The sequence below is a fragment of the Zonotrichia albicollis genome, chromosome 5 (genome assembly GCF_047830755.1).
Source record: "Zonotrichia albicollis isolate bZonAlb1 chromosome 5, bZonAlb1.hap1, whole genome shotgun sequence".
Classification (NCBI taxonomy): domain Eukaryota; kingdom Metazoa; phylum Chordata; class Aves; order Passeriformes; family Passerellidae; genus Zonotrichia; species Zonotrichia albicollis.
This window is the reverse complement of record NC_133823.1, coordinates 73,934,917-73,955,849: the sequence shown is the minus strand read 5'-3', so window position 1 is coordinate 73,955,849 and position 20,933 is coordinate 73,934,917. Positions and strand designations below refer to the sequence as shown.

Sequence of the window (20,933 nt, the reverse complement as noted above, 5' to 3'; positions counted from 1 at the left end):
CTGACGACGCAAAGTTCGTGACGCTGTGGAGAGGGGTCGGAACTGCCCTGCCCGGCAAAGGCTCTGATGAAGCTGAAGAGAAAGCCTCTGCCTTTACTTCCAGAGGACCCGTCCCACTACAGACCTCTCCGCTAAGCTGACATGAAACTGCCCCCTGTGATACTAAAGGTTTTTCCCCTTCCCCGACCACGGGCCCCGACACTTAGCTTTCGCAGGGGGAGGGGACAAAATCCATCCTCGGTCGGACATGGATGTCAAGACGTTCTCAAGGTGTGGGCTTTGGCGCTGCCATTTCCGAGCTTTGCCTAAGAGCCTCCACAGGGTACCTAAGATGAAACAGAAAAAGTGACTATTGTCCTCAAAACCGGTAATCCCCGGGAGTGCTGCGCACCACCGCCCCGGCTCACCTCAAGTCTCGATTTGAATCCGGAAGGTGCGCAGAAGATACCTGCAAAAACAAAAGGCGCAGGCTTAGCATGCTGCTGCGTAACACTCGCCTATGAGTCGGCCTGCCTAAACCCCAACTCACCTGCCCTCCTGTGTTCCTTGGCATGCCTAGGGCAGTGAGACAACCTGGAAAGAAACAAAGCAGAAAAGCATGCTGAGATACTGTGAAAACACAACATCCCTACCCTGACAAGGATGCCACAGCAGTACCTTAAGCTTGCACCCACCTGGCATGGGCGTGCTCAGCCAACATAGATTGAAAGGGGCCACCTAAAACAAAAAAAAAAAAAAAAAAAAGCAGACATGCTTAGAACAGCATCAGAAACTGAGACTGCAGCAATAACAACTGCTTCAGTATGCTACTCAATGCTCACCTTGCCCACTCGGCCTTGACTGCAGCTCTCACCCTTGAATGCTTAAAAAGAGAGACAAAGAACACTGCTGTAACAGGTATCAATTATACTCCCTCCACAGAGGAAAGCAGTAACTGACCTGCTCGGGAGAATCCCCTCACAGGGGTTGGGGCCCTCTGGCCCAGATTTAATTCATCTGAATCTGAAAAAAACGTTAGGACAAGAGTCACACTGTTGCAGGACAACTGAAGAGCTCCAGATGTCCTGTGTCCATCTACAAATCCCATCTGGAGTCCAACTACACCCCACATTACACATTCCAAGTCCCCGGGCCCTCTCCTATCGCACCAGGCTATGCGGCAGGGCAGAGCAGCCCCGGCACAAATGTGTGCTGACACCCGTGACACAGGACAGACAGGACAGGACACACAACGGGGACACAACAGGAACAGAAATCTCTTGGCAAGGAAAATGGCTGCAAGGACTGAGAGCATGCAAAAGGAGATGACTGAGTTCAAACTGACGGTGAGCTGATGAGGCTCAGAGAACACTGCAGGAAGAAGATGCTAACTACTGTTCTTGGAATCAATCATTCAAAGATGGATGCCTAGGAATCCTATGGTCAGAATCCTCTGCCTGCCCTCATTCTTTCAAGTCCTAATCCACCATAATGGATCCAGGTGGGGCACAGCTGTCCGTACAGCTCAGAACAAGACCTGACAAGACATCTGACTGGATGCTTCCAAAGAGAGAAGAGAGTCTGATGCCTGCCTGAGCTCCCGAGTCAAAAGTTCTATGGCCTGGGTGCCAGGCCATGGAATGCAGAGATCGCAGATGCTAACAATGATGCCAAGGTTTCTGACAGGCCCCTCAATGTGCTAAGGTAAAAGACAGGAGATACACAAACAACACATAATGCACAGCAGACAAGTGACACCAGACACACCGGGACTGCTCTGCCCTGAACACCTCAGCACTGTGATCAAAGGTGAGAGTTGGCTTTTATGGGGCCTAAGGGGCCACTTCATGGACACCCCCCACCGCCAAACTGGACTCAAAAACCCCTCCCAGTAATTCCCAAACCAGCACCCCGCTCTCACCCCTCTGTGGGTCATAGCCCTCTACTTATCTCTCAGACATCTCAGGATGCAGGCCCATGTCATGTACAAAAGATGGTGGCCTCTACATCTGGGAAGGTCCTGCTGGCACTGCTGTTCAACAATCTCCTGGTGTTTCTTAGCCAGCTATATTAAAGAAAACCAAATATCAATGCATGACCTCAGCAGCACGCTGGCCAAAACCCAACCATTCTGCTACTCACCATTGTCCTAAGAATGCCTGGTGCAGAAATAGGAACAGATGCTCAGAGTTGCAGCAGAGAGAGTTGAGCAATAACAACTGCCTCTGTAAGCTACTCACTGCTCACCTTGCCTGCTGATATCCAGCTTTACTTCCTAAAAAGAAGAACAGCGCTGTAACAGAGTCACACTTTAAACTCCCCCTGCAGAGAAAAACAGTGACTGACCTGCTCTGGGGAACCTCCTCACCCGGCATGGGTGGATGGATGGATTTTGCCATGGATTTTATCCTCTTCATCTGAAAGTTACGACAAAAGTAAAAGGGCTGCAGGATGACTTCACAGCTCCAAACATCTTGTGTCTATCTAGAAATATCATCTAGAGTCCAGTGACACCCCACAAACTGCAAGGCCCCAGGACTTGTCCCATTGCAGCTGGCCATGCGGCAGGGCAGAACAGCTCCGGCACCCATATGTGTGCAGACACCCGTGAGACAGAACGTGACAAACAGGGGGACATCAAACACCACACATCATGCTTGTGGTGAGGGCCTCGAGGGAAGAAGGCAAAAGGGACCCCAAAGACACACTAGGGAACACGGCACACCGGAAACCACGACACAAACCAGAGCTGTTCTGCACTGCCCGCCTGAAAGCTGCCATCAAAAGTAGAGCCTCTCCCTTTAGCTGTCCTAAGAGGCCCTTAGAGAAGATTGCTTCTCCCTCAGCTAATTTTGAAATATGCCCCAAGAACTACCAATCTGCTACGCCCCCATCTCCAGGCCGTGGCTCCCAACTTATCTTTTGGATGATCGGTGATGGGAATCCACGTTGCACCTGAAATGAGTCTGCTTCAGAGAGCCTCGTGATCGCCTGTGAGCCTCTCGGTCAGCTACAATAAAGAAAACCAAAAGCAAAGAATGAGTCCAGAGTTATGTGGGCCAAATCCCAGCCAGTCAGCTACTTGCCCTCTCCTGAGTGTGCCTGGCTCCCTCAGGCTCCAGCTTCATCCTGATTCCAAGGCTGTGGCCTTTATTAGGGGTGGCACCTGGCTTCGAGAAAGGCAAAGTTAAATGGCATTCCTGTGAGTGCAGTGGATGACTCTGTGTGCTCTAAGACATGGGAATGCCTCTGCTAGAAGCCTTGTGGGGGGGGCCCTCAAATAAACAAATAAACACCCTTTCTCACCCTGCTGCCTGCAAACCCCCTCCCAAGAACTCCTAACTGGATACCTGCTCACCCTCCCTCTCCCACTCACAATCCTCAACTCACCTGAAGCCTCAATCTCAAACATCATCCTTGACACTGGGCAGATCCCTCTTGTGACATGATCAAGCTGCTGAAAAAATTCTTCTCCTTGAGAGCTGAGCAATAACAACCACTTCTCTCCACGGCCCACCTTGACTGCTGCTATCCAGATTCACTTCCTAAAAAGAAAGACAAAGAAGTGAGCTCTAACAGAGTCACCATGTACACTTCTGCTCCACAGACAAATGGGGCCTCACCTGCTCGGGGGAATCCCCTCACCCGGGATGGGGCCCTCTGGCTCAGATTTAATTCATCTGAATCTGAAAAAAACGTTAGGACAAGAGTCACACTGTTGCAGGACAACTTAAGAGCTCCAGATGTCCTGTGTCCATCGACAAATCCCATCTGGAGTCCAACTACACCCCACATTACACATTCCAAGTCCCCGGGCCCTCTCCTATCGCACCAGGCTATGCGGCAGGGCAGAGCAGCCCCGGCACAAATGTGTGCTGACACCCGTGACACAGGACAGACAGGACAGGACACACAACGGGGACACAACAGGAACAGAAATCTCTTGGCAAGGAAAATGGCTGCAAGGACTGAGAGCATGCAAAAGGAGATGACTGAGTTCAAACTGACGGTGAGCTGATGAGGCTCAGAGAACACTGCAGGAAGAAGATGCTAACTGAATGATTGATTCCAAGAACAGTAAAGATGGATGCCTAGGAATCCTATGGTCAGAATCCTCTGCCTGCCCTCACATTCTTTCAAGCCCGAATCCACCATAATGGATCCAGGTGGGGCACAGCTGTCCATACAGCTCAGAACAAGACCTGACAAGACATCTGACTGGATGCTTCCAAAGAGAGAAGAGTCTGATGCCTGCCTGAGCTCCCGAGTAAAAAGTTCTATGGCCTGGGTGCCAGGCCAAGGAATGCAGAGATCACAGATGCTAACAATGATGCCAAGGTTTCTGACAGGCCCCTCAATGTGCTGAGGTAAAAGACAGGAGATACACAAACAACACATAATGCACAGCAGACAAGTGACACCAGACACACCGGGACTGCTCTGCCCTGAACACCTCAGCACTGTGATCAAAGGTGAGACTTGGCTTTTATGGGGCCTAAGGGGCCACTTCATGGACACCCCCCCACCTCCAAATTGGACTCAAAAACCCCTCCCAGTAATTCCCAAACCAGCACCCTGCCTTCATCCCCTCTGTGGGTCGTAGCCCTCTACTTATCTCTCAGACATCTGGGGATGCCGGTCCGTGCCAGGTGCAAAGAAAGGCCACCTCGTCAGCTGGGAAGGTCCTGCTGTCACCGGGCTGGTGTCTCTCAGACAGCTAGAGTAAAGAGAACCAAACATCAGTGCCTGATCTTGGCACCCCATCGGCCAAAACCCCACCAGTCTGCTACTCACCCTGCTCCTAGGAAGGCCCGGCACCTGCTAACTCTGACCCTCTGCCATGGATGCAATGCATCTGCACCTGAAAGAAAGTTAGAACATGTGTCAAACACCACCAGGATAACTCACAAGCTGCAAACACCTTAGGTCCATCTAGGAATAGCATCTAGAGCCCAAGTACAGCCCCCACTACAAATTTACACTCCCCAGGGCTTGTCCCATTGCAGCTGGCCATGCGGCAGGGCAGAACAGCTCCGGCACCCGTATGTGTGCAGACACCCGTGAGACAGAACGTGACAAACAGGGGGACATCAAACACCACACATCATGCTTGTGGTGAGGGCCTCGAGGGAAGAAGGCAAAAGGGACCCCAAAGACACACTAGGGAACACGGCACACCGGAAACCACGACACAAACCAGAGCTGTTCTGCACTGCCCGCCTGAAAGCTGCCATCAAAAGTAGAGCCTCTCCCTTTAGCTGTCCTAAGAGGCCCTTGGACAAGTTTGCTTTTCCCTCCGCTAATTTTTAAATCTGTCCCAAGAACTCCCAACCTGCTACGCCCCCATCTCCAGGCCGTGGCTCCCAACTTATCTTTTGGATGATCGGTGATGGGAATCCACGTTGCACCTGAAATGAGTCTGCTTCAGAGAGCCTCGTGATGGCCTGTGAGCCTCTCGGTCAGCTACAATAAAGAAAACCAAAACCAAAGAATGAGTCCAGAGTTATGCGGGCCAAATCCCAGCCAGTCAGCTACTTGCCCGCTCCTGAGTGTGCCTGGCTCCCTCAGGCTCCAGCTTCATCCTGATTCCAAGGCTGTGGCCTTTATTAGGGCTGGCACCTGGGTTAGAGAAAGGCAAAGTTAAATGGCATTCCTGTGAGTGCAGTGGATGACTCTGTGTGCTCTAAGACATGGGAATGCCTCTGCTAGAAGCCTTGTGGGGGGGGGGCCCTCAAATAAACAAATAAACACCCTTTCTCACCCTGCTGCCTGCAAACCCCCTCCCAAGAACTCCTAACTGGATACCTGCTCACCCTCCCTCTCCCACTCACAATCCTCCACTCACCTGAAGCCTCAGTCTCAAAAATCATCCTTGACACTGGGCAGATACCTCTTGTGACATGATCAATCTGCTGAAATAATTGCTGTTCTTGAGAGCTGAGCAATAACAACCACTTCTCTCCACGGCTCACCTTGACTGCTGGTATCCAGATTCACTTCCTAAAAAGAAAGACAAAGAACAGAGCTCTAACAGAGTCACCATGTACACTTCTGCTCCACAGACAAATGGGGCCTCACCTGCTCGGGGGAATCCCCTCACACGGGATGGGGCCCTCTGGCCCAGATTTAATACATCTGAATCTGAAAAAAACGTTAGGACAAGAGTCACACTGTTGCACGATAACTGAAGAGCTCCAGATATCCCGTGTCCATCTACAAATCCCATCTGGAGTCCAACTACACCCCACATTACACATTCCAAGTCCCCGGGCCCTCTCCTGTCGCACCAGGCTATGCGGCAGGGCAGAGCAGGCCCGGCACAAATGTGTGCTGACACCCGTGACACAGGACAGACAGGACAATGGGGACACAACACAGACAGAAACCTCTAGGCAAGGAAAATGGCTACAAGGACAGAGAGAAGTCAAAAGGTGATGACCAAGGTGAGACTGATGGTGAGCTCATGAGGCTCAGAGAACCTGGAGGAAGAAGATGCTAAACTGGATGATTCATCCCAAGAACAGCAAAGATGAATGCCCAGGAATCCTACAGTCAGAATCCTCTAGCTAACCTCATACTAGTAGAACTCCTAATCCACCATAATGGATCCAGGTGAGGCATAGCTGTCCGTACAGCTCAGAACAAGACCTGAAAAGACATCTGACAGGATGCTTCTGAAGAGAGAACTTTGGACTCGGGAGCTCAGACAGGTATCAGAATCACATCTCTGGCCGGGGTGCCAGGCCAAGGAATGCAGAGATCACAGATGCTAACAATGATGCCAAGGTTTCTGACAGGCCCCTCAATGTGCTAAGGTAAAAGACAGGAGATACACAAACAACACATAATGCACAGCAGACAAGTGACACCAGACACACCGGGACTGCTCTGCCCTGAACACCTCAGCACTGAGATCAAAAGTGAGACTTGGCTTTCATGGGGCCTAAGGGGCCACTTCATGGACACCCCCCACCACCAAACTGGACTCAAAAACCCCTCCCAGTAATTCCCAAACCAGCACCCCGCTCTCACCCCTCTGTGGGACTTAGCCCTCTACTTATCTCTCAGACATCTCAGGATGCAGGCCCATGTCATGTACAAAAGATGGTGGCCTCTACATCTGGGAAGGTCCTGCTGGCACTGCTGTTCAACAATCTCCTGGTGTTTCTTAGCCAGCTATATTAAAGAAAACCAAATATCAATGCATGACCTCAGCAGCACGCTGGCCAAAACCCAACCATTCTGCTACTCACCATTGTCCCAAGAATGCCTGGTGCAAAAATAGGAACAGATGCTCAGAGTTGCAGCAGAGAGACTTGAGCAATAACAACTGCCTCTGTAAGCTACTCACTGCTCACCTTGCCTGCTGATATCCAGCTTTACTTCCTAAAAAGAAGAACAGCGCTGTAACAGAGTCACACTTTAAACTCCCCCTGCAGAGACAAACAGTGACTGACCTGCTCTGGGGAACCTCCTCACCCGGCATGGGTGGATGGATGGATTTTGCCATGGATTTTATCCTCTTCATCTGAAAGTTACGACAAAAGTAAAAGGGCTGCAGGATGACTTCACAGCTCCAAACGTCTTGTGTCTATCTAGAAATATCATCTAGAGTCCAGTGACACCCCACAAACTGCAAGGCCCCAGGACTTGTCCCATTGCAGCTGGCCATGCGGCAGGGCAGAACAGCTCCAGCACCCATATGTGTGCAGACACCTGTGACACAGAACGTGACAAACAGGGGGACATCAAACACCACACATCATGCTTGTGGTGAGGGCCTCGAGGGAAGAAGGCAAAAGGGACCCCAAAGACACACTAGGGAACACGGCACACCGGAAACCACGACACAAACCAGAGCTGTTCTGCACTGCCCGCCTGAAAGCTGCCATCAAAAGTAGAGCCTCTCCCTTTAGCTGTCCTAAGAGGCCCTTGGACAAGTTTGCTTTTCCCTCCGCTAATTTTTAAATCTGTCCCAAGAACTCCCAACCTGCTACGCCCCCATCTCCAGGCCGTGGCTCCCAACTTATCTTTTGGATGATCGGTGACGGGAATCCACGTTGCACCTGAAATGAGTCTGCTTCAGAGAGCCTCGTGATGGCCTGTGAGCCTCTCGGTCAGCTACAATAAAGAAAACCAAAACCAAAGAATGAGTCCAGAGTTATGCGGGCCAAAATCACAGCCAGTCAGCTACTTGCCCTCTCCTGAGTGTGCCTGGCTCCCTCAGGCTCCAGCTTCATCCTGATTCCAAGGCTGTGGCCTTTATTAGGGCTGGCACCTGGGTTAGAGAAAGGCAAAGTTAAATGGCATTCCTGTGAGTGCAGTGGATGACTCTGTGTGCTCTAAGACATGGGAATGCCTCTGCTAGAAGCCTTGTGGGGGGGGGGCCCTCAAATAAACAAATAAACACCCTTTCTCACCCTGCTGCCTGCAAACCCCCTCCCAAGAACTCCTAACTGGATACCTGCTCACCCTCCCTCTCCCACTCACAATCCTCCACTCACCTGAAGCCTCAGTCTCAAAAATCATCCTTGACACTGGGCAGATACCTCTTGTGACATGATCAATCTGCTGAAATAATTGCTGTTCTTGAGAGCTGAGCAATAACAACCACTTCTCTCCACGGCTCACCTTGACTGCTGGTATCCAGATTCACTTCCTAAAAAGAAAGACAAAGAACAGAGCTCTAACAGAGTCACCATGTACACTTCTGCTCCACAGACAAATGGGGCCTCACCTGCTCGGGGGAATCCCCTCACACGGGATGGGGCCCTCTGGCCCAGATTTAATACATCTGAATCTGAAAAAAACGTTAGGACAAGAGTCACACTGTTGCACGATAACTGAAGAGCTCCAGATATCCCGTGTCCATCTACAAATCCCATCTGGAGTCCAACTACACCCCACATTACACATTCCAAGTCCCCGGGCCCTCTCCTGTCGCACCAGGCTATGCGGCAGGGCAGAGCAGGCCCGGCACAAATGTGTGCTGACACCCGTGACACAGGACAGACAGGACAATGGGGACACAACACAGACAGAAACCTCTAGGCAAGGAAAATGGCTACAAGGACAGAGAGAAGTCAAAAGGTGATGACCAAGGTGAGACTGATGGTGAGCTCATGAGGCTCAGAGAACCTGGAGGAAGAAGATGCTAAACTGGATGATTCATCCCAAGAACAGCAAAGATGAATGCCCAGGAATCCTACAGTCAGAATCCTCTAGCTAACCTCATACTAGTAGAACTCCTAATCCACCATAATGGATCCAGGTGAGGCATAGCTGTCCGTACAGCTCAGAACAAGACCTGAAAAGACATCTGACAGGATGCTTCTGAAGAGAGAACTTTGGACTCGGGAGCTCAGACAGGTATCAGAATCACATCTCTGGCCGGGGTGCCAGGCCAAGGAATGCAGAGATCACAGATGCTAACAATGATGCCAAGGTTTCTGACAGGCCCCTCAATGTGCTAAGGTAAAAGACAGGAGATACACAAACAACACATAATGCACAGCAGACAAGTGACACCAGACACACCGGGACTGCTCTGCCCTGAACACCTCAGCACTGAGATCAAAAGTGAGACTTGGCTTTCATGGGGCCTAAGGGGCCACTTCATGGACACCCCCCACCACCAAACTGGACTCAAAAACCCCTCCCAGTAATTCCCAAACCAGCACCCCGCTCTCACCCCTCTGTGGGACTTAGCCCTCTACTTATCTCTCAGACATCTCAGGATGCAGGCCCATGTCATGTACAAAAGATGGTGGCCTCTACATCTGGGAAGGTCCTGCTGGCACTGCTGTTCAACAATCTCCTGGTGTTTCTTAGCCAGCTATATTAAAGAAAACCAAATATCAATGCATGACCTCAGCAGCACGCTGGCCAAAACCCAACCATTCTGCTACTCACCATTGTCCCAAGAATGCCTGGTGCAAAAATAGGAACAGATGCTCAGAGTTGCAGCAGAGAGACTTGAGCAATAACAACTGCCTCTGTAAGCTACTCACTGCTCACCTTGCCTGCTGATATCCAGCTTTACTTCCTAAAAAGAAGAACAGCGCTGTAACAGAGTCACACTTTAAACTCCCCCTGCAGAGACAAACAGTGACTGACCTGCTCTGGGGAACCTCCTCACCCAGCATGGGTGGATGGATGGATTTTGCCATGGATTTTATCCTCTTCATCTGAAAGTTACGACAAAAGTAAAAGGGCTGCAGGATGACTTCACAGCTCCAAACATCTTGTGTCTATCTAGAAATATCATCTAGAGTCCAGTGACACCCCACAAACTGCAAGGCCCCAGGACGTGTCCCATTGCAGCTGGCCATGCGGCAGGGCAGAACAGCTCCGGCACCCATATGTGTGCAGACACCCGTGAGACAGAACGTGACAAACAGGGGGACATCAAACACCACACATCATGCTTGTGGTGAGGGCCTCGAGAGAAGAAGGCAAAAGGGACCCCAAAGACACACTAGGGAACACGGCACACCGGAAACCACGACACAAACCAGAGCTGTTCTGCACTGCCCGCCTGAAAGCTGCCATCAAAAGTAGAGCCTCTCCCTTTAGCTGTCCTAAGAGGCCCTTAGAGAAGATTGCTTCTCCCTCAGCTAATTTTGAAATATGCCCCAAGAACTACCAATCTGCTACGCCCCCATCTCCAGGCCGTGGCTCCCAACTTATCTTTTGGATGATCGGTGATGGGAATCCACGTTGCACCTGAAATGAGTCTGCTTCAGAGAGCCTCGTGATCGCCTGTGAGCCTCTCGGTCAGCTACAATAAAGAAAACCAAAAGCAAAGAATGAGTCCAGAGTTATGTGGGCCAAATCCCAGCCAGTCAGCTACTTGCCCTCTCCTGAGTGTGCCTGGCTCCCTCAGGCTCCAGCTTCATCCTGATTCCAAGGCTGTGGCCTTTATTAGGGGTGGCACCTGGCTTAGAGAAAGGCAAAGTTAAATGGCATTCCTGTGAGTGCAGTGGATGACTCTGTGTGCTCTAAGACATGGGAATGCCTCTGCTAGAAGCCTTGTGGGGGGGGCCCTCAAATAAACAAATAAACACCCTTTCTCACCCTGCTGCCTGCAAACCCCCTCCCAAGAACTCCTAACTGGATACCTGCTCACCCTCCCTCTCCCACTCACAATCCTCAACTCACCTGAAGCCTCAATCTCAAACATCATCCTTGACACTGGGCAGATCCCTCCTGAGACACGATGAATCTGCTGCAAAAAGTGTTGTCCTTGACACAACCTGGAATCTCTGAAAGGCGTGCTCCTCCTAAAAACCATAAAAAACAAAACAAGAACAAAACCAGAAATTACAAAGGTGCTTTAACACCCCTAAACACAAAACCCAAAATTGTGAACCTAAATACTCCCTGTATTCCATGCTGTTTTCTTCACAGTCTCTTCCAAGCCTCTGCTGCTTTAGATGCCCAGAAACACCTGCTGGAAACAAGCTGAGATGAGCTGAAAGAGCCTCTTCACTGAAATGAGAGGAGAACTCTTACCCCAGCACATCCCAGAGAGGGAATGAAGCCCCTCAGCCAAGGCTGGGGTTAATATACCCCCGATGGTGCCCGCCTCTCATTCCCATGGCACCCACGAAAAGGGAGGGGGCAAATCCTCCCAGGTGTAAAAGCCCTCAGAACAGCTGCAGCTGTTTGGCCTCTCTGACTCAGATTCAAGGGGAGTAAAGGGCTTGTTATAGAAGAAAACTCTTCACAAAAATAACAGTGCTTTCTTTTTTGCAACAGCTACTTGGAGCAGAAGAACAGAAAACTGGTAAGACATAAAACTTTGTGGTTAGGTAGCATAGCTGGATAAATTGGGTCATTTGCTGTTAACTTACATAATTATTCTGTATTTAACCAAAGCCATCTAATAAATTCACACCCAAAACTCCAGCAGCCCAGCTGGCCCTACCAAATCTGTATTTTTTTAAATTTAAACTAACTTCTTTTATCAGCTAGAACAAAAGATTTTGCCAGGACTGTAACAACAACTCCTTCTCCTTCTGAAATGTCCCTTCTCCTTCCCAAATTCCTTACAACTTCTGAGTTTAAATCCAAGCCGAAAGCAAAATTCGTGCACTCGTGCGTTCAATGCTCCTGTCAGATTCTCTCTTTCCCTCCACATCTTCTTACACTTTCAGTCTTCACGCTGTCCTGCTGTGATGAGTCTGACAGAAGAACAGGCACATGTTAACAGAGCATTTCCCTCCCCAGAGCTGGTTTCCTCAGCGCATTTCACCCAATCCCAAGCCTGCAATGATGCACGCTCACCTGAAGCAGGGGGAGAAATCTGTAAAGGTCACTAAATACATAAAAGCGCATCCCCATTGTTCCATTACTCAGCAGCCCATCCGGCCAAGGTCAGAGCTCGCTGCCCACCGAGGACACGGCAACCAGCAGGGCCCTTTCTCCCACCCTCCAGCACGGACCTGCGAAGCCAGAAAGGAGTTTACAGAGACCGGGAGCCGGCGGGACGGGACGGGCGCCCGGCCCGACCTTCCAAAGCTGGCGGCAGCGACGGCGGCGAGAGCCACGGCCCCGCTCCGCCTCCTGCGCCGCCTGCCCGGGGCCGCCCCGCCGGGATTGTCCGGCCCGCGGTCGCTCCCAGCGCCTGGAGCGTGGCGGGCGCGGGCCCGGGGGCTGCAGCCTTGTTCGGACGCCACGCGCCCGCCCCTCGCACTTCCGTCGCTCGGCAGCCGCGTCCTTCCGCCGCCCCCGGCACCCAGCGGCGAGAGGCAAGGCGCTGGCTCGAGGGGTGCAGTACCGCCCTGTGGCCACAGGCGGCAGACTTACCGGGGTGTGCTATTTTCTCCGCCTTTTTGGCCGCCATTTTGAGAAGGTCAAGCCAGTCCGAGACACCCGCGACACGCCACTCCCAGCATGGCGGCCTCTCGGCTGCCTGCCGGCGCACGGCTGCAGTACCGCGCTCTGCCCACAAGGTGGCAGCACTGCCGCCCGCCCCAGACGGGGGCGCAGCGCGCCTTGGGGCTGCGGGCAGCGACGGCGGCAAAAAAGAACAGGGGCGACCCCAGACAAAAACTGCTCTGAAATAAATGCCAAAAACCTGCCTCTTATCCAGCAAGAGCCAAACAAGCCCCCTTGATTTAAAGCCATGTTTAAATAAAAGTTTTATTTCTATTTTTCATATTTATAGTCACACGCATATTTATAGTGAACATTGATGTAGCATGTAATTTATACAATATATTCTGTCTATTCCTATTGTTTATATGTATTTCTCTGTGTTTTTATAAATATCTTTCTCTATTAATTGTATAGTTCTTATGTAGTTCTTCTACAGTTTAAAATTACATTTCTATAATACTTTTGTTATTTTAAAAAGAATCCAATTCTAACTAAATAAATACCAGAAAACCCTTCTTTTAAACTATACTGAAATATTTTTATATTTACAGCTTGCATGACTATATACACATTTATATTTCTAGTTTATATTGATGCATTATATTTAAAATATATATAATCTGTATCCTGTTCAAATAATAGAGATAAATTATTTTTTAAATTACATATCATATCTACTGCTAAACCTTGTTTTTTCCTTTATTTTTAATTTTTATATTAATCTTTAGCTATTTATGATCTATTTATATACTTAGACTTCTACCTTTATATTATTTGTATTAATAATTTTTATACTAAAACCCCTGCTTTTGCCAAATGAAAAACAAACCCATCCTTTATTTTCAACTACTTGAAAAATACTTCTCTATTTATAATTATCATATAAATAATTTTTTTATAAGTATAGATATAAAAGAGACATATCAATTGATGTGCTATTTCCTATAATATGCTAAATAAGATATATACAGTATTACTTGTATTAGGCATAGTATCAATTGATGTTATTTTATATTTACAGTTATTTAAAAAACTTATATATACCTGCATATATTTGCAACACATTTCTATATTTATATTTGAGTTGGGTTGTGTCTATATTTATATTCTCTACTTACATATCTATAAATATACACAATACTCTAATTTAAAAAGATAATATCTTATTGTAATATATAATAACTTATGTTACAAGTAAAATTTTAAAAAAAGATCAAATATATAAAAACAAGAGTGGTTTATTCCCATTTCCACACATCTGTTTTGTTTAAATATAGTTATAGTTATAATTGTACATTAGAAATCCAATTCCTAAATAAAATTGCAATACAAAGAGCATTGAATTGCCAGCAATATCTTCGAAAAACATCAAGATACCTCCAACAGCCAAAAATCTGCCAGTCAAAAAACCACAAAACACTCTTTTCAATAACAAATTCTCATCACATCAGAAAAATGGAACCAAGATAAAAGAAAACCCTATAGAAACACGCACAGCAAATTACAACAACTACTAAAAAAAGAAATCAAACCAACCTACTAAACTCCAAACAGTGCCACTGACCCTGAAGGTTACTAAAAAAAATAAACAAAATTCTACCTCTACACTAACTCAAAGAATAACCAATCCTCTGTAAATATAACAGACGAACTACTTAACGAAATAGAAAAAATCTCAAGGACTAAAAACTAAGAAAACAACTACTCAATACTACTTGAAAAGATCCACCATATAAATACCCATATTCCCAAAAAAAACCCGATGAACAACAATCAAATACATGAAAGAACAACAACAAAAAAACAATGAAAAAAAAAAACCAACAACAAATAAAGCCCCAAAACCGAATAAACTTTCATTTTCAACAAAAAATTTATACCTAACTGAATAAACCCATAGTGTCTCAAGCTCTCAAAATAAAAATAACACCTAGAAACAAACACAAAGACTAAAGACAAACGTAACCATAAACAATGTCTCCCAAATTACCCGCAACCATAAAACATACACTACAATCAAACCAACCAAATAAATAAAAGCCCTGGAAGACGATAAACACACATGCAATTCTCGAGATTAAAAACCCGCTGCTATGAACGACACGACGCTACCTCAAAAGCCCACCGAAACAAACACTACCCGCTCACGCCAATAAAAGCCACCTCAACAGAATTAAAATCCGAACCGCTGCTTCGCACTACGACCCGTAAAAACCATTGCGCGCCTTTCTAAACATAATACCCCGGCAAAAAAACCATATCCGACTACGAAACCCAATCCGAAACGAACCTTTATCATCCCCACCGGCACCGAGAACCGCAGCACTCAGGAAGAACCCCGTAGCCCTTAGCGTACCCCCGCTGCAAACCGAGCACAGCGATGCAATCAATGCCGACAAAGCGCCTCCGAACCGCGGCACCGCCCCAGCACCGCGAGCAGCCGAAGCCCGCGCTCGCTGCCGGCCCCGGACGGAGCGCGGCTCCCGCCAGGAGACCGGCTCCTCCGGCGGCTCCTCCGGCACGCGGGGCCGGCGCCGGCCCGGAGAGCCGCGCCCGCTGCCCCTGCCCGGCGGGGCCGGCACCGGGCCCGGGGGTGGCGGCGGCGCCCGAGCCCCGCGCCCGGAGCGGACGGAGCGGCCGGCACCGCCCGGGCCGCCGCAGCAGCGCCCGCGCCGCCTCTGCCGCCCTTGGCCGGCCCGGCGCGGCTCCCTCGGCTCGCACCGGCGCGGCTCCGCCACCGCCGCCCTTGGCCGGCCCGGCCGCGCCAAATCCCCCGTGCGCCCCGGCAGCTGCCCGGGCCGTGCCAGCGCCGCTCCCGAGCGGCAACGTTCCGGCCCGGGCCGCGGCCACCACAAGCGCCCTCCCATGCAGCGGCACGGCCCCATTGCAGCCCTGCAAACGCTGCCACAGCTGCAGCTTCCCGCAACCGAACCCCGAAACTGACGCCGCAGGCGGGGCTCGCCTCCCTTCAACAAGGGCAAAGAAGTGTCCTCTCCCCTTCACGTTCGTCCCCTACGAGAGCACAAAAGAAGGGGCGCTCCTCAAATGAAAGCCTTCGACTGATGGCAAAGGGCCATTTCCACCTCCATTCAAACCCTTGAAAAGGAGGGACACCACGGCTGCCCCCTCCATTTAAACCCTAGGGTGATGAAAATGGGGTGGCTGCCTTCAAACCAAACCCATAACACCACAAGAATACTTTTCCCATTCCCCTTCAAATAGAACGCAGGGATTCCCTGTCACCCCCGGGATACCCCCAACAGCCTGGAAAAGGCAGCTTTTCCTGCAATCAACGCCCTTAAAACCACAAGTGAAGAGGGATCCCCTCAGTTCAAACGCAGACAATAAAAGAAGAGGAGCTGCTTCCTCCTCCTTAATCCCTTTCGTCCTCATAAGCTCCATTTCTGCTCCTGGGGAAGCGGGGAGGGACTGGCAAGATGAAATTGCAAAGGGGAAGGACAAAATTCCCCGCTCCAAACCCACACGGGCTCACCTGCTCGGCTGCTGCTCCCCGGCACAAAGATTCGTCCCTCGGCACAAACCCCTCCACTCAGCAGCTCCATGCAAAAATGTACAGAGGCAAACTCTCCCCCCGTTAAAACTGCCCCGGCAAGAGCCACCCCCTCATCATCCTCACAGCTCACACCTGGGCTGCTCCGAGCCCCTCATCATCCTCACACTCACACCTGGGCTGCTCCGAGCCCCTCATCATCCTCACACTCACACCTGGGCTGCTCCGAGCCCCATCATCCTCACACTCACACCTGGGCTGCTCCGAGCCCCCATCATCTATTTGTCACATTTATATTCGCTTTTAGATTTAGAATTTATATTACTGTATAATATTTATTATAATGTATATTACATCTCTTCATGTTACTTACATAGATTTCTATTTCTATTTCTTTTTAAATTCATAGTTTAGTATTACATCTTTAGATTTTTATTATATATTTCTCTGTGCCAATTTAGATTTCTATTGTACTTATATTATTTATATAAAAACCCCTGCCTCTAACGAAAGAAAAACCAAAGACACCCCTTTATTTAAACCACATTTAAAATTTTAAAAATAATTTTGTTTGTCGTAATTCTATTCACATTTACATTTGTAATTTTCATTTATTATATTTATAGATATCTTATAGATTGGAGAGAATACCTTTTTATATAATAATAGATATATTCTTTTTACACAACATATTTCTTTTCCTTATATTTACGTATATTAAATATTTATTGATATCGAGATATATAGGATATAATTGGATTTCTATTTTTATACCTTTTATGAAATCTCCAGCCTATACCCCAATAAAAGCCAAACAATCCCCAATTCATTTAAACTAGATTTAAACATAAATCCTGTCACGGCTGCATTGCACAGCAGTGCCCCGAGCTAATCTGACACTTGTTCATCTCCTGTACCTGAGACTGAACCCGCTCACCTTGATCGCACCTGGCAGAACCATTTTCGTACCTTTTCCTGGCATTTCTTGGGTTTTCTCTTGCCTTTTTTGTGCCCTCTATTGCCTCTCTTTCTTGCCTTGTTTCTTGGGGCTTTTCCTCCCTTTTTCCTTGACTTTTTCTGGCATTTCTTGGGTTCTTTTCTTCGTTTCTTCTTGCCCATCTTGGGGTTTTTTTTCTGTTTCTTTCTGGGTTTTTTTCCGGAAATTTTCGTCCCCATCTTGTTGGTTTTTTTTTTTTTTTTTTTTTTCTGATTTTATTTCTTGCCCATCTTGGGATTATTTTTTCTGTTTTCTTTTATCGGGGTTTTTCTCGTCCATCTTGTTTTATTTTTTCTCGTTTATTTCTTGCCCATCTTGGGGATTTTTTCTGTGTTTTTTCTTGCGCATCTCGAAGTCTTTATCCTTTTTTTTCTTTCTTCTTTTTTTTTCTTTTTTTTTTCTTTTTTTCTTTTTATCTTTTTTTTGTCCTTTTTTTTTTTTTTTTTTTTTTTTTCCCTGCGTTTCTCCTTGCCCTCCTTGGTTTTTTTTTTTTGGCCTGCCTGCCTTCCTTCCTTCCTGCCTTCCTATCCTTCTTTCTTTCTTCCTTTCAGTTCCTTTCCTTATTTTCTTGTTTTCCTTTTCTTTCTTTCTTTCCCTGTATGTCTAATCTTGGTTTTCCTTTCTAGCTTTAGAATAAAAAAGCAGCACTAAAAACTTTCGGGCTACCGGGGAGTAAAACAAAACTGCAAAACGAAAATGATGTAAAGAAAACTATTTACTCCCTGGCAGCCTGAAATTTTCTACTGCTGTACGTGACATAGAGCTTTTATTCCTTCTTATAGATAGTTGATATTTTATACTTACTTTATACAGCGCCCCCTGCCGTGTGCCCCGGAGACCTGCAGGGAGAGCGCTGCGGCGTCCTTCGGTTCTGTTTCAAGAAACTCGGCTCAATTCGGCTTGGTTCGGCTCTTGGTCTAAACTCGTTTCAGTTCGGCTCTTCGGCCCAACTCGGCACGGTGCGGCTAAACTCGGTCATATTCAGCACATTCTCTAAATGCGGCCAGTGTCGGCTCCACTCGGCTATCGGTTCCAGTCGGCTATCATCGGCTCTTGGGCTGTTTTCGGCTACACTCGCTCTTCGGGTAAACTCGGCTGTTTTCGGCTACCATCGGCTCTTCGGGTAAACTCGGCTGTTTTCGGCCACACTCGGCTCTTCGGGTAAACTCGGCTATTTTCGGCTACACTCGGCTCTTCGGGTAAACTCGGCTATTTTCGGCTACACTCGGCTCTTCGGGTAAACTCGGCTATTTTCGGTTGCACTCGGCTCTTCGGCTCAAGTCGGCTGTTGTCGGCAACACTCGGCTCTTCGGTTCAGGTCGGGATTTTTCGGCCATCCTCGGCTCGCTGAGGGCGGGAGAGCGGGCATGAGAGGACCCCGGCGCAGACAGGCCAGGTTTACCCAGATGCCTGTCACAAACCCGCAGAAATACGCCCGCTCGCGGCGCCGCTGAGCCCACAGCATGTATCGGATACGCTTCAAACGCCACAGAAAAATCCGTCAGGGCCGCCATGACGTCGGTATTCCATGCAGGCAGTTCACTTACACCCACCGGGGTCCTCCACTTCCCCGCCATCTCGAGAAGGTCAACGAAAAGTCCGAGACACCCGCGACACGCCACTCCCAGCATGGCGGCCTCTCGCCTGCCTGCCGGCGCACGCCTGCAGTACCGCGCTCTGCCCACAAGGAGGCAGCACTGCCGCCCGCCCCAGCCGGGGGCGCAGCGCGCCTCGGGGCTGCGGGCAGCGAAGGCGGCAAAAAAGAACAGGGGCGACCCCAGCCAAAAACTGCTCTGAAATAAATGCCAAAAACCTGCCTCTTATCCGACCAGAACCAAACAAACCGCCTTGGTTTAAAATCCTATTAAAATCAATTTGAAATTCCTATTTTTCGTATTTATATTCACATGCATATTTATAGTGGACATTGATGTAGCATGTAATTTATAAAATATATTCTGTGTATTCCTACTGTTTCTATTTATTTATATTTTGTGGTTTTAAAAAAATCTTTCTATATTTATTGTATATTTCTATGTTAAAAGCATGATAGAAATGTAATTTTAATTATTTAAAATAAAAATCCCATACTAACTAAACAAATACAAAAAAGCTCTATTCTTTTAAACTATATTGAAATATTTTTATATTTATAGCTTGCATGACTATATTCACATTTATATTTATAGTTTATATTTAAGCATTATATTAATCATGATATATAATATGTGTCCTATTCAAATAATAGAAATAAATTATTTTTTAAATTATGTACCATATCTACTGCTACAACTTATTTTATCTTAGATTTTTAATTTTATATTAGCCTTTACCTATTTATGATCTGTTTCTATACTTAGATTTCTACCTTTATATTATTTGTATTTATCATTTTTGTACTAAAACCCCTGCTTTTGCCAAATAAAAAACAAAACCCCCCTTTATGTTAAACTGCTTTAAAAAACTTATATCAATATGGTGTAATATATAACAAATGATAGATATGATAAACATAAAATTGATATAAATTTATTTATATCTATTTCCTATAATACACTACAATAAGATATAAGACAGATGAAGAGTAAAATTTCTATAACTGTTCTACCTAACTGTGACTACGTGCCAGGGCAGGGCAGCTCTGATCGTAAGTGGTACAATATAAGTACACACAATATAGGCTGAGGTAAACAGTGCAAGTGTAAACAGAGCGTAAGTACACACAATATAAGGTGACACACTTACATACAGTATAAACCAACACAGGTACACACAATATAAACCAATATAGGTACATCCAATGTGAGTACATATAGTATAAACCAACATAGGTACATACAGTATAAGTACATACAGTATAAGCCAGCATAGGTACACACAATAGAGGTACATACAACATAAGCCAACATAGGCAGATACAATACAAGCCAGGACTTGAGATAACTCTCTGGAAGACGAATTCTTGAGCCCTGTACCCTTTGAGAAGATGGAACCTAAGGAACTGCTGCAGTCACCTGAGGAGGTGCATCTGAAAAAAAGTCAGGACAAAAGTCAAAGGGCTGCAGAATAACTTAAGTGCTCGGCTAAATTGGGCTGTAATCGGCTAAACTCGGCTATTGTCGGCTGCATTCGGCTGGATGCGCCTCTTCGGCGCGGCTCGGCTTTATTCGGCCGAACTCGGAGCCAGTCTGTGCGCCGGGCGCGGCTCGGCTCGCTTCGGCCGAACTCGGAGCCGCTCTGTGCGCTCGGCGCGGCTCGGCTCGCTTCGGCCGAACTCGGAGCTGCTCTGTACGTTCGGCGGGGCTCGGCTTCATTCAGCCGAACTCGGAGCCGCTCTGTGCGCTCGGCGCGGCTCGCTTCCGCCGAACTCGGAGCCGCTCTGTGCTCTCGGCAAGGCTCGGCTTCATTCAGCCGAACTCGGAGCCGCTCTGTACATTCAGCGCGGCTCGGCTTCATTCAGCCGAACTCGGAGCCGCTCTGTGCGCTCGGCGCGCCTCGGCTCGGCTCGCTTCGGCCGAACTCGGAGCCACTCTGTGCGCCGGGCGCGGCTCGGCTTCATTCGGC

General features: G+C 48.1%; 2 long non-coding RNA genes across 6 annotated transcripts; both read right to left on the bottom strand.

Annotated features, from left to right (window-relative positions):
* Positions 1-3,754: 3,754 nt before the first annotated feature.
* On the bottom strand, positions 3,755-8,011 carry LOC141729223 (uncharacterized). Its single transcript, XR_012580620.1, has 3 exons — positions 6,058-8,011; positions 4,774-5,979; positions 3,755-4,696 (listed from the first exon to the last, which is right to left on the bottom strand). It is a non-coding gene; the product is annotated as an uncharacterized LOC141729223 (long non-coding RNA).
* Positions 8,012-8,164: 153 nt separating this feature from the next.
* On the bottom strand, positions 8,165-17,759 carry LOC141729222 (uncharacterized). Of its 5 annotated transcripts, XR_012580618.1 has the most exons (6): positions 17,342-17,759; positions 12,268-12,425; positions 12,034-12,164; positions 11,140-11,431; positions 8,717-10,915; positions 8,276-8,638 (listed from the first exon to the last, which is right to left on the bottom strand). It is a non-coding gene; the product is annotated as an uncharacterized LOC141729222 (long non-coding RNA). The 5 variants fall into 5 exon arrangements; XR_012580617.1 differs by lacking the exons at positions 12,034-12,164; positions 12,268-12,425; positions 17,342-17,759 and adding an exon at positions 8,165-8,257 and having other exon boundaries at positions 8,484-8,638; positions 11,140-11,917; XR_012580619.1 differs by lacking the exons at positions 12,034-12,164; positions 12,268-12,425; positions 17,342-17,759 and having other exon boundaries at positions 8,278-8,638; positions 8,717-9,814; positions 9,892-10,915; positions 11,140-11,917.
* Between the last annotated feature and the right edge of the window lie 3,174 nt (positions 17,760-20,933).